This window comes from Rattus norvegicus, chromosome 1 (genome assembly GCF_021556685.1).
Source record: "Rattus norvegicus strain SHRSP/BbbUtx chromosome 1, alternate assembly SHRSP_T2T, whole genome shotgun sequence".
NCBI classification, from domain to species: Eukaryota; Metazoa; Chordata; class Mammalia; order Rodentia; family Muridae; genus Rattus; species Rattus norvegicus.
This window is the reverse complement of record NC_141534.1, coordinates 55,983,310-55,997,227: the sequence shown is the minus strand read 5'-3', so window position 1 is coordinate 55,997,227 and position 13,918 is coordinate 55,983,310. Positions and strand designations below refer to the sequence as shown.

The 13,918-nt window shown below is 41.0% G+C and overlaps 1 pseudogene across 1 annotated transcript; it reads right to left on the bottom strand.

Annotated features, from left to right (window-relative positions):
• Window positions 1-415: 415 nt before the first annotated feature.
• On the bottom strand, window positions 416-3,465 carry LOC148006991 (afadin pseudogene; annotated as a pseudogene). Its single transcript, XR_015648452.1, has 2 exons — window positions 3,279-3,465; window positions 416-1,859 (listed from the first exon to the last, which is right to left on the bottom strand). The product of XR_015648452.1 is annotated as an afadin pseudogene (transcript).
• Window positions 3,466-13,918: the final 10,453 nt, after the last annotated feature.

Here is a 13,918-nt window from a genome sequence, read left to right as displayed (position 1 = left end):
AAAAGAACATATTGGCAACCCTTATCGAAAATGATGCTTCTCACTTTCCATTATGGCATTCTATAAAATATGGGTATTTCCAGGTATAATTAGACGTGTTGTTGATTGAGTGTGTGTATGTTTTTGGAGGTTGGAGGCGGATAATTCGTTTCTCAAAGCCCCTTCCTCAATTTTGGGTGATAAACATTGACTCTCATATAGACTTTTAATAATTATACAGTTATTTATATATTTTTAAGTTTTGCTTATTTTTACAAACTTTTTGTTCCTCTCTCTCTCTCTCTCTCTCTCTCTCTCCTTGTCTCTGTCCCTCCCTCTCCCCCTCCCTTCCTTCCTGTCTCTCTCTCTCTCTCTGGGTAATTAGATATAATACTCAGGGTCAGGACATTCTACCCTTGAGCTACCCCAAACAGAAAAAGGTTATAAACAGCTTTATTATGATATCTGTGACATATAAAGCTGAAACGTGTTAGACGTGAGCATCTTGATGTTCCTAAAGACATGTACTTTCTCAGATACAGAATTCCAGCGGGCTAAAATTCCTGCTGTTACTTCAGATTAACCTTTGTCATGAACTGAACCAATGGGGAACATAGTAAGCACAGTCCCTGAGCTGCTTCCTAGGTCGGTAGCACTGGCTCCATCCCAGGCACAGCTGGAGTGGGCAGCTGTAAGGTTGAGGACCTGCACTCAGGACACTGGGCTCCAGGAGCACCTCACCTTCAGGTCATCCTGTGTACCTCTGATCGTCACTCCTGGGTTCTCACTGCCTGGCACTTAACCATAGACATCACTGTAGAATTATCTAAGGCCAGAATGTCAAAAACATAGTTGTTATGAATTTCTACTTTGAAAATGTCAAATGTTGGGCTGCTTGAACAGTTTTCAAGAACAGGTTCAAGAAATGAACCTGGGAGAAACACAAGAAATATAGCCTGAAGTCTCTTCCAAAACAGCCACTCCAGCATAAGCTTCCACAGGCAGTCACTCTCCTCTGCACTACCGTCCCCCTTGTTTTGCAGCTCATGGATCTCCTTGCTTAGCATGTCCACAAGGTGCATTTGCTGTTGCTTCTCCAGCTTCTCCCTGGCATCTTGTTTCCATGGGTCTGGAGACAGACTATCCCCACAGGACAACTCCTCTTTACTGATAGTTTTCTACTGCAGATTCCTGTGCTCAATAGTGGGGGGCTGCTGCTGGGGCTACAGCTCCAGAGTAACTGTTTCTTGGGGCCTCTGCAGTGTGGAAGGTTTTCCTGGTTGGGCCGGTGTGGCCAAAAGAGATAAGGAAGCAGGGATCAGGGAATGAGAGTGCATCTGCCCCAGATTCTTCTCCTGCTCCCCGTGCTTCCTCTCTGCTTCCTTATCCAGGCAGGCCTTCTATATCTCAGACCACCACTGCTGCTCCTCCTTTTTTGCTAGCCAGCAGCCACCTGAGCAGACTGGGATCCTGCCTTGTTTGCAGAAGGTGGTGGGAGGGGCAAAGCCACTGAAATGCCATCAAAACCACTGGTGTAGGTGGACATGTGGTGGAGGAGGTGGTGGAGGGAGGTCTGTTCATATGGGCTGGAAGACAGTCACAGGGGTGGGCAGCACCTCTGCTGGGTTTTCCAATGGCCAGGACCACTCTTGGTAGAGTGGAAGCAGGGGTAACTGACTTGGAGGAATATTTCAGGTGCTCCTGGCTGGATGTCATAGAGTCCACTGAGGAGCTCTGGATCCACATATCATTGTCACACTAGAGATCCATGCTGGCCACTACTCAATGCAGCTCAAGTTGGTAAAACTCTTCCTGAAGTTCTTCCATCGAAGGGGTAACACACCGAGAAAAGAAAAGACGAAGATCTAATACTTCAGAGACTCACCAGAGATATTAACAAAATTTCATGCATGTTTCTTTCTCACAGAGGAGGTAAGAAAACTGAGGAATGGGTGTATAACCAGACCTGACACTGCTTTATGGCTCACTCTCCAAGTAACCAACTGTACCTGTGTGTACAAAGGAATAAAAAGATTTTTCTATACACTGATGCATGCTGTTTGTGGCATTGTCACTCCTGCAATTTAGCTCCTAGCTTCAGGACTACGTAGAGGGGTCTGTTCTTGTGAAATGTAAAGAAATAAACAATGAGATTCATAAAACTGCATAAAAGGTGAACTTTGTCCTCGGGGATCTGTTTTACAATCTTTAAAAAAGCAATCATGGGGGTTGACACCCCAAAAGGAGCTTTACCATCTCAGGAAGAGGTGATAGACGGGTTTGTATGAGGGGTTATTGGCAAGACAGGAAGGGCTAATATTGGATTATAAAATAAATAAATAAATAAATAAATAAATAAATAAATAAATGGTTTTTTAAAGAATATATTTTAAAAGCCATGATAAAAAATGTAATTTTGACCCTATGCTTTCAATAAAAAAAATCTTAAATTTTCTTATTTACTCATTTACACTAATTCTCATGTTCCCCGATTCATTAATTTATTTGACTAGTGTAATAGAAATAAACTTAAATGACCAAAATTCAGGAATGATAGTTAATGTAATTTGTTGAGAACTGTATCAAAGAAGTCAGATATTTCACAAGTAAGAAAGTGTTCCAGCTCATCTTAGACCTCAGTGCAGAGTTCTCCAGTGAAGACAGATGTTAGCTGCTGTTGTAGTGGTATATGCACACTTCTCTCCAGGGATAGGAGGCTGATCTATTAGAAATAGTGTTAAAAACCCAAGTGTCACATTAAATAACAAGTAAAATAAACATAACAACATTCCTTTAAATGCAGGAGCCATGGCATACCCATCATACACTGAGGGCAGGATGTTTAGCACTGAGCCAGAGACAAAGATGTACCAGAAGTCGGCTTCACGCACCCCTACAAGTCTCCTGACGCCACAGACCAGGAGAAGGACTTTCTCCAGGACCAGATGAGATCTGGGCTAGAGACATGAGAGTAAACACGTGAAGCCTTTTGGAGGTTGAAGCCTTTTGGACGTTGGGGTCTCTATTCAGTATACTCCATCCTCACTACTTTGTTAGCAACTCTTTTAAGTGTAAAAATGATCTCCACTAACTTGGAAACCCGATCCATTTTGAAGACACATTTACAGTGCATTTTGATCTATAAGGTCAAGGGTTTTCCAAATAAAATCCTAATTTTGGACTAATATGAGACCTCTATGAAAACTGTATTCTAGCTGGCCAAGGGACACAAAAAACAATGATCAAAGTATAAACAATGATCTGGGTGACAAGGTGACTTAGAGAATGCCTCTTCTTACTTGTCACATTGGGGCTGAAAGGGTGATCTGCTCTGTTTTTCATCAGACTGTCTTTACCAGGCAGCTTCGTTGGATGACTGTGCTCTGTCCAAGGCTCTTGAGGACTCTCTGGGGAGCCGTTTTGAGCTGAATTATTATAGAGCTCAAAACCTTTACTCTTCCACCTATCAATGTTGGATAATGCCATCCTCTGCTACATAAGTGGCTGGAGCCATGGATCCCTCCTTGTGTTCTCATGAGTTCATGGTTTCCTACCTGGTAGCTGTGGGGTCTGGTTGGTTGATATTGTTGTTCTTCCTATGGGATTGCAGACCCCTTCAGCTCCTTCAGTTCTTTCTCTAACTCCTCCATTGGGGTCCCCATATTCAGTGTAATGTTCAGCTGCAAGCATCTTCATGCCAGGGCACTGAGATGGGAATGGGTGGGTGGGAGCGGGATCATACTCATAGAAGCAGAGGGAGCGGGTTGGGAGAGCATTGGGAGGGGGTAACATTTGAAATGTAAATACATAAAATATCCAAGAAAAATTAAACTTATAAAAACTTCACTCTGTGCTCTGGGTTTACCTGAGCTATAACGATCTGAAACTGAAACCAAAGCCAATTCACTCATTCTCTCTCCCTCATTCTTTCTAAGATAAAGAGCTTCAAAGGATGCATCTAAAATTCTTATATTTAATAACTGCTCTTGGTATAATAGGGTGATCTTTTATATACATTCTTTGACCAGCCTAGAAAAGAAAACAACCAAGCAATCAGAAGAAACCATAGCCCAGGGTCTCACTAAGTATTTGAGGCTGGTCTGGAATTCAGTACACAGGCAGGAGGACCCCAAACTCACAGAAATCTGCCTCTTTCTGCATCCTTAGAGCTGGCATTAAAGGCACATGCCACCACAAATAGCTTTATATGAACATTTTCAAAAGCTTTTACATATATTGTCTAGAAAAGCTTTTCATTTACATAGTATGTATCTATGGGAGAAATTGACCTTTTTTATTTTCTCAAATATGACTTATAATTTGTAAATAACAAAGTAACCATTTTAGAGTATTTTTTAAAAAGCACTCAACTTCTCTTCTCTCACTTGATAACACACATATTATTATCCATCAGAATGACAGCATCACATGGTGCTGTCCCCTGGTGTGATTATCCACACCTGTTCACAGTTTAGTCTTCCTGTCTGCTCACCTGGGACTCATTTGTTACCCACGTCCCTCTTTGAGTTTGTAAATGGTGTTCTGCTTTAACATGCCAACACATGGTCTAGCCAGGATTGGTTCCTGTTCTACGCTTTAGTATACAGGATTCTAGACTGTCAGACACTGATATTGTTGTTGATACTGTAGCTAGAAAGGTCAGGGCTAGGGTGTTCAGGTTCCAAAGCCGAGGCAGGGTCAGAAGAGGGTTCACAATACTGCACTTAACAGACTGTGAATATATCTAGGAAACCGTACCATTAGATCTGATCTGAATCATGATCCAGAAGTATTTCTCAGCATCATTCACTCTGTCTCAACTGACTTCTTCCTTGAAGAGCTGAGCAAGAGCTGTGGTAGGAGCTACTACATGGGAATTTTAGGGGCTCTCTTTATAAAAATAATTTATGTGTATGAGTGTTTGCTCAGCATGTGTGCACACGAATCCAGAGAACTTAGAAGAGTGCTTTAAATCCCATGAAATTAGAGTTTCGGGCAGTTTTGGGCTAACACTGGTGTTGTAAAATACTGAACAATCTTTCCAGCCCCAGATTTTGATAACTTTTAGGAGCAGACATATCTCAGTACAGGATCACTATATGTTGGCTAACCTGGCTTGAGTCACTAGCTCTTACCTCTGTGCACCATGGAGGACAATGGCTGGGTAAGAAAGGTGGACAGGCAGTGAAAGAGGATGCCTTGATTTGCAACTTCCAGTGTAACCATGGGACTGGTACTAGTCATGAGTTCTGCTGCCCTAGGAAGAAAATATAAAGAAACAGCGGTCACTGTCATAGAGGAGTCTATGTTCAGAATACTTGTGCTTAGGTTCCTCAGCCTGGTTGCTGTTTGGGGAAATAAACCAGGCTTTCAGAAGATTATGTCCTGTCCACAGCGCTTATGATAATTAATTATAAAACAGGTAAGTATATTCTATTCTATAACATTAACATTAAGATATTTAAACATTTTACAAGCTCTAAGTATATGTGTACATATTTATATAATTATTTAAGGTAATACTCTATACTAATATACATTCTTAAGAGTGAACACAAAATGAGATTCCTGTGCTCTAAGAACTAGGATTATTGGGGAAGGTGAGTAAACACAAAGATCTTTTACATCACTACTTTTTGAATTCAAATTTCAAAATGCAAAATATCACTTCAGTACATTAAAACTAACCAATCAGTTGAGGCTTTAAAGGAACCAATTAGTCATACCTTTCCTGAGAAAGTCCAACCAGACTAAATCCATCCACAATGAGGAGTTGGTCATGGGCACCTAGTTGTCCAACCTGAGCCACCAGAAGGATGCAGGTGTAGGGAGAAAAGAAAAAAGGCAGCGTCAATGCACAGCAGCATTCCTCACAGCACACAGTCAGTGCACAGCAGCATTCCTCACAGCACACAGTCAGTGCACAGCAGCATTCCTCACACCACACAGTCAGTGCACAGCAGCATTCCTCACACCACACAGCATCCACAGCCATAAGCATCTGCACAGTATTTCACAAAGCTCGAGTGAAGAATGCCTTTCACTGTTTCCTTTAAAACAAATACTGACCACATCTGCAATACCTCCTTGGACAACGACTTAACATAGATTTCCAGTTTATACTGGCCAGCAGCCTATGCAAAAAAATGGTCAGAACAGCACAATTAAATCACACAGCAGGAAATGTGCAAAATCCTGCCCACATACACCCTAGTAGCTTGACTAGTTAGGAAAGTTTCTATTTTATGGTTCCAAACTTGTAAGAAAAATACTCCTGTAAAAATGGACAATTTGGTGAGAAAATGCCCATAGACTTGTAATACTCAAAATGATTATTTATAAAGTCTGAAACAGCTACAAATCCAAAGGAATGAGAAACACCTCAAGTGACCAGCCCTTACCCATATCAGGACAGAAAACCAGCTTGGTACTAAATAATCCAGCATCTGCCTTCTCTAATCTTCTATTTAAACATAAGGTTTAAATTTCAAAACAAGAAATTAACTTCTTGGAGGAAGCAGTTAACAACACTTTGTAAGGAAATATTATCCAGAAAGTGCTCTACTGGAATTCATATCCTGGGACCGAACAGTCAAACACACTTAAATAGCATTTTATGGAGAGAGCTAATGAAGTGTTTTAAAAAAAGTTAGGTATTGTATATAATTTCAGGATCAAAAATATTCTGCTTAGAGATCATAATATGACAACAAAAGAGCTTTGGATCACATAGGGAAGTATTAAACCATACAGTCATGTGCATGAAGCCCTACCCGGATATTACTGGAAGTTGCACAACACTATGTGTATACTTTTGTACCAACAATAAAAATAACTTACCTTAAAAACTATGAGATAGTATTTGATATAGTAATGTATCATAAAAAGTGACTTCAGGAAATGAAGAAAAATTTCTAAAGTAGCAAGCAAGAAGATGTAATTTTATGTGCAAACCATCTGTGTTTCAGCCAATAGTTAACATTTTATTTTACCTTTTTCATTGATGAGAATGGTCCATTTTCTCCCCTGTAGTAGGGAGTAGGGAAAAGACAGCAGTCATCAAGTATGCAGTGTGTTACTGTTTCATAGGCATACAACCTGTGTTTTATTTACATATAAACATAGGGATGAATATAATAATATTATGAATAAAATAATAAATTACATTATCTATCAATAGAAATTATATATTATAAAAGAGAATTGTCTCATACAGGGTTCTTTAGAGACACAGATCTTATGGGAAATCTCTGTACAGTAAGACAATTGGTTGATGACTTGCAGTCTATAGTCCAACTCCCCAACAATGATCAGCAGCAGGTATGAATAGGAGTCCAAGGATCTAGCAGTGGCTCAGTCCTACAAATCAGGCAGGCAGACGAAAGAGAGACTCTTCCTTCTTCCAATGTCCTTATATAAATCTCCAGCAGAAGGTATGTCCCAGATTAAAGGTGTGTACCACCACAGCTGGAACTGGGACTTGCTTTGTCCTAGGTGACCTTGAACTCAGAGATCTCCTTGTCTTAAACTCCTGAGATTCATAGGCACTTTGCCTCATGATCTCCATGCCAAGATTCAGTTCAGAAATTTGTGTCTCCCAGCCTCAAATCAGGATCAAAGGTGAGCTTTCCAATTCTGGATTGAAGTTCATTCCACATATAGTCAAGTTCACAACCAAGAATAGCCATTACAAGTATATACAATGTGTCATTATACATATACAATACATATACATATAAATTTGAAAATACCATAACATTTTATTAGTATATGTTAACCGAGTAAAGTGACAGAGGTGGCTGTGTCATTTGTTTGCACATCGTGCATGGGTGGGAGAAGAACTTATAAGCCCTTGCATCAAATGAGGAGCTGCAGTTAACAACAGCTGATAGAAATTCACTCTTCCTTGGGGACAAGCCACTGGTAGGACTCTGATAATCCAGTGAATGTCTGTACACACAGTATGCATGTATGACTAGCACTAATAGGGCTTACTGGGATACAAAAAATGTGTGTATGTATATTTCCGTACACACACACACACACACACACACACACACACAGAGGAATGGTTTAGTGGTGCTGACTTTTAAGCCCAGGATCAGATTCAGGTGGACCTCTGTGAGTTCTAGACTAATCTGATTTACACAGCAAGTCCCAGACCAACCAGGGCTATAGAGTCAATCGGGGGATTCTCAGAGGGATCTTTTAGAAGTTGGAGGACAGATGTTAGGGTGGATATGACCATATTTTACTGTATACATGTATAGAAATTTAAATAAATGAAAAATACATAAAGTAACTGAGATGAAAAAAGTACACTCAATAATCGCAACTTTTTGAACTGACATTTGTCTAGTTATGTGGCAAAGAAGAAATAAATATGCCTTTTACTGATTTCATCTATGGCAATGCCAGTTTCCTTGAGTCAAAACACTTAACATAGATGATTAGAAATGACCTTGAAATCACAGTTACCTGTGGGGAGCGGGTGTGGCGGTAGTCCCAAGATGGCGCCTGGGACTGCAGCTAAGTCTCGTGACTAGCATCTGACTTCCTCACACACCTGAAACTAGCCACGTCCATTGTGAGAGCTGTGCAGGCGCACCATGATGCAAGATCAGGACATGTGACGTGGACCTATGAACTGAGATTACGCAGTCTGGACTGAGGAGGCGGAGTTGAGGGAGGGTATAAGGGAGTGTGCTCCGGGGGCTGGGCTGGGAGGGAGACAGAAGAAAAGAAGATTCCTGTTTGCATGTTGTAAGGTTCCTGAATAAACCGCTTTGAGAAGAACGCTGTGTAGTCGCTCTTTTCTGCGGGTCGGAAACAGAAGCGACAGTTACCATCAGCATCCATGGGCTAGATTGAAATTTTATAGTTCTGATTAATGAAGCTGGAAGATATTTCATAACTTTATATTATCCACTGCATAGGTTATTTTATAGATCAATAGAATTCCACAACTCAGCTGTTAAATCATTCCATTCTCCCAGTAAACATCCATGATACAATAATGATATTCTAATCTCTTTGAACAGGTGCTCCGGTGCAGAGTTTGCCTGAGATAGCCCAACAGCTGCATCCTGTCTTGTCTCCTTCTAGAGAGCTTCGTGACTTTTCTGAACAGAATACAAGGTGGGTTATTTGTTTGGATTTTAGTTGGGATTTTTGACTTTAGCTTTTTCCCTGATATCTTTTCCATAATTTGTATTCTATTTTCCTAACTTTGACTTTAGTTTATTTCAAGCACTTTTTGTTCCATGTAATTTTAAAATAACCCCACACTAAGTCTGGCTAAACACAGGCATCAGAGTTTCACCCAGTCCCTATGGCTACTTCAATGCACTTGTTACCCTGCATCCTGAGGCTCGATTGCCAAGCCAATTGGGAACCAGTTTAACATAAAATACCTTGACTACTCAAGATGAAATACTGCTCTTTGTTTAAGCATGTGAAAAGATAGTCTTTTTATGAGCCAAATTTAATAATAACTAATCATAAGTCTTCGTTCATGCATTGTGAACAATGGCATAAGGAATCTTTACCTTTCTTGCTTGGTTCTCTTGAATTTTCTAGTTCTTCAGGGGGGCTCACTCTGCCCTTTCTGACCCAGAGAACCCTGGAAGGAGTCCAGTGCCTAATTACTTTTCCTATAAGCAGAAACATAAGGTCTTTCTCCCAAATTAGCATGCGCTTTAGCCAGTAACCAGAAAGATTTTTAGGTTGACATCTTTCCCAGAGGAATAGTAAAATAACCAGAAAATTCAAAATCACATACATTTCGAAAATTAAATACTCATACGAGGGAACTAAACCAAACAAGCAGAGTAGAAACAGTTTTTTCGGGCCTTTTCTAATCTGCCAAGACAGGATATTTAACCCTCTTTTGAGAGAATAGGAGAATCCTGTGATACACTGAGACTTTCCTAGAGGATTTCATCCTTATCCAAATTCTGTTGTCTGCCTTGGAGGCTGTAGTTTTTCTGTTAGCTCAGTTTGTCCCTGCACAGCAGGAGCTCCCAGATAATCTGGGCCCATTTGCCCTGAGTTAGCTCTGAACCTCAGGAGCAATTCCCCAGGTGACTCTGGCCAAAATTGTGTCCTCTTCTATCTTTAAACAAAATTACACCAAATTAGCAACAACTAAACCAAACTTTATTAAAAGTAGGCAGTCTTCAGTCTCCCTCTCTGCCTGGATCCATTTATTATACTGATTCTTTTTACAGGAGGAGAACTCAGAGCCTGATTTGGGTCTGTCTATCACTGTGTTTGATTAAGATTCCCATGTGCTGGAGTCACTTGACTCATCTCTGCTCATTCAGGAATCTAATTCTCTCATCCCTAGGACAAGAATCCTAACTCCCTAGTGGATTGTTGACTACCACACGCAACATCATCTATTGCATGAAGTTTTAAATTAAACCCATGCAAATTCCTGCTATGTTCTGGTATCAGTGGTTATGCTGAACCCACATGGCTAGCTCTATGCAGCCATCTTGTCCTGGTTCCTGCTGGTAGTTTGCTACTCTAAACAAACAACTTTAATCTGAAATGCCTGGACTACTGCTTGCATTTCTCATCCCATCCACCACCTCTGGCTGACCTGCAGAAGGTTGGATAATGCTCCTTTCACAGGACTTGCCTTAGTCTTTTGAAATGAAAACCCAGAAGCTTATACTAGCCAGATTTATAGTGGTAAATCTCAAACTCCAAAAGTCCCAGTCAAAGAACAGAAAACTCAATAATATAAGTACAAGCTGAGTGCTTAGATTAGACAAATCTACCACTACACTACTCTATTGCCCATTTATGAAATCTCTAGCTACTTGTGGCTCCTGCAAGCCACATGGGCCTGCTCCATTTTCCACCTCTTCTCCCCCATCTTCTTCTTCTTGCCCGCATCATCCGTCTCTATTCTTTCTCTCCCTTTGCCAAAACATTCTGCTCTATCTTTTCCTTCCATTGCCCAATGACAGGCTGTAGCCTTTATATGGCTAATTACTATTTCACTTGACATCATCTGAATATGTGATCTATTGCATTACAGGGCCGCCCTCTTGAGAGGAAAAAATTCAAACAGTAATCCACAAGACATTTTGCTCATTTTAGTTAACACATGAAGTGACAATAGCTTCAGTTTCCAAACATCTTTTTCATTATTTTTATTCTACATTTTTAAAGTTATTTCTAGGTATTATTTGTAGTATTTTTAGCTACAATGCTTACACATAGTAAGGAGGATTTCCCACACCCTAGGCCCCAGCAGAGGGAAACTTCCACACTCAGTACAAAGTCTTAAGGACTTAAGGAGCAATGCCAAGGTCCCGATATCACATCATCGCCTCCCTAGCAGTCCCATGGCCATCAAACTGCTTGTAAAGAAGCATTGGTGTAGGCCACACATGGCCAAGGCAGAAACAATGATGATGGTCGACAACCTGAACAGCATCTCACTTCCCCAAGTAAGAGCTTGTTGAAGGACAACAGCTTTACCAAAACACCTGAAAATGGGGCCACCTAGAGGAGGACAAGGGCAGGAAATATTTAGGCAAATAATAGCAACTGTGAGCTAATGCCATGAGCACGGTATAGTACACAGTGAACTGAAACCAGATAAGATTATGTTGGACATAAATGGAAAAGTCAAAATCATTGACTTTTGCCTTAGAACTCAAGTGGAACCAGGGCAATGCTGAACTGGCACTGTGGTGCTTTCTCTTTTGGAGCTCCTGAACTCTTCCTCAGAAAACTTTATGATAGTCCACAGAATGACATATGGACCATAGTTTTACATTTAATGGTAGATAAAAAAGTCAGATTTTACTCTGTCTTCATACTACAGTTTTGAAGACCGGTTGTGGCAAGTATGTATCCTAACCTCTGTGGGGTGTCAGAAGAGATAAATGTAGGACCTCTTGGCCTCTTAATGATAGTCAACACGAAATATAGGTTGACAGTCACAGATGTGATGATGTACCCCTGGTTAAAGGAAGATTGAAAGGCTTTCCCAAATCCCTACAAAGGACTGAGCTCTGTCAGGTAGACCCTGCAATTGTGGAAGAGATAGAACATACTGGGTACAGAGCCTAAGATATCACAACATATAATCAAACCGTGGGATCATGTGGCTTACTGTACAGGCAAGTTCTCCAGGTGCAAGGCTGAACAATGGAGGCTCACACATTGAGTCCAGTTATTCCCTCCCCTTGATGATGATGATGCATTCCTGTTGGGCTGTAGAGGAGTGGTAGCTACCCCGCCCTATATGCACAGGCCTCATCATCATCCAATGGTCTAGTGACTTCCTTTGACCACAATCTGGTCAAAAAGTAGGCAGAAGAGTCACTGGGGCTGCCCTTTGTTTCTTCAGGCCACACCAGATTACACCCACACTGGACAAACATACATCCACGCCAGCAGTGTCGCCTGAATTCACTCAATAATCATCCTCAGAGAGAACACAACAGCAATGAGAACACAGGAATGCAAATTCCTGCTATGCTCTGGTATCAGTGGTAACGCTCAACCCACATGGCCAGCTCTATGCTGCCATCTTGCCTGGTTCCTGCTCCTAGTTTGCTACTCTAACCAAACAACTTTAATCTGAAATGCCTGGACTGCTGCTTGCGTTTCTTATCTCATCCACCCCATCTCCCTGACCTGCAGAAGGCTGGCCAATGCTCCTCTCACAGGATTTGTCTTAGTCTTTTGTAATGAAAACCCAAGAGGCTTATACTAGCCAGATTTATAGGGGTAAATCTCCAATGCCAAAAGGCCCATGCAAGAACAGAAAACTCAATTATATAATTATAAGCTGAGTGCTTAGATTAGACAAATGTACCACTACACTACTCTATTGCCCATTTATAAAATCTCTACCTACTTGTGGCTCCTGCTCCATTTTCAACCTCTTTCTCCCCCATCTTCTTTTTGGCCGATTCTTCCGCCTCTATTCTTCTTTCTCTCCATTCCCCAAAAAGTTCTGCTGTCTTTCCTTCCATTGCCCAAACACAGGCTTTAGCCTTTATGTGGCCAATGACTATTCCACCTGACATCATCTGAATCTGTGATCTATTGCACTACAGGGTTGCCCTCTTGAGAGAGCCAAAAAACAAAGAAACAAACGAAAACAAAAAGTAAAACAGAAACAAATAAAAGAATAAACTGCAATCCCAAAGACATTTTGGTCATTTTTAGTTAACACATGCTGTGATTTTAGCTTCAGTTTCCCTACATCGTTTCCATTATTTTTATTCTATACTTTTAAGTTATTTCTAGGTAATATTTGTAGTATCTTTAGCTACAATGCTTACACATAGTAAAGAGCAGACCCCACACCCTAGCCCTCAGCAGAATTTCTGATGAGGGAAAATTCCACTCTCAATACAAAGTCTTAAGGACCATGGGACACAGGAGCAACACCTTCGACTCAGTGGCAGCCCCAGAGCCATCGAACCGCTTCTAAAGAAGCAATGGTGCCTGACACTCATGACCAAGGCACAGACAATGATGGTCGACCACCTGAACAGCATCTCACTTCTGCAAGTAAGAACTTGTTGAAGGACAACAGCTTTACCAAAGCACCTGAAAATGGGGCCACCTAGGGGAGGACAAAGGCAGGGAAATATTTAGGCAAATAATCATAACTGTGAGCTAATGAAATGACCAGGGTATAGTGCACAGGGAACAGAAACCTGATAAGTTTACCATTGGACATAAATGGAGAAGTCAAAATCATAGACTTTTGCCTTAGAACCCTAGTTGAACCAGGGCAATGCTGAAGTGGCACTGTGGTGCTTTCTCTTTTGGAGCTCCTGAACTCTTCCTCAGCAACTTTATGATAGTCCACAGAACGACAAATGGACCTGAGTTTTACATTTCATGGTAGTTAAAAAAGTCAGATTTTACTCTGTATTCATACTATAATTGAGAAGAC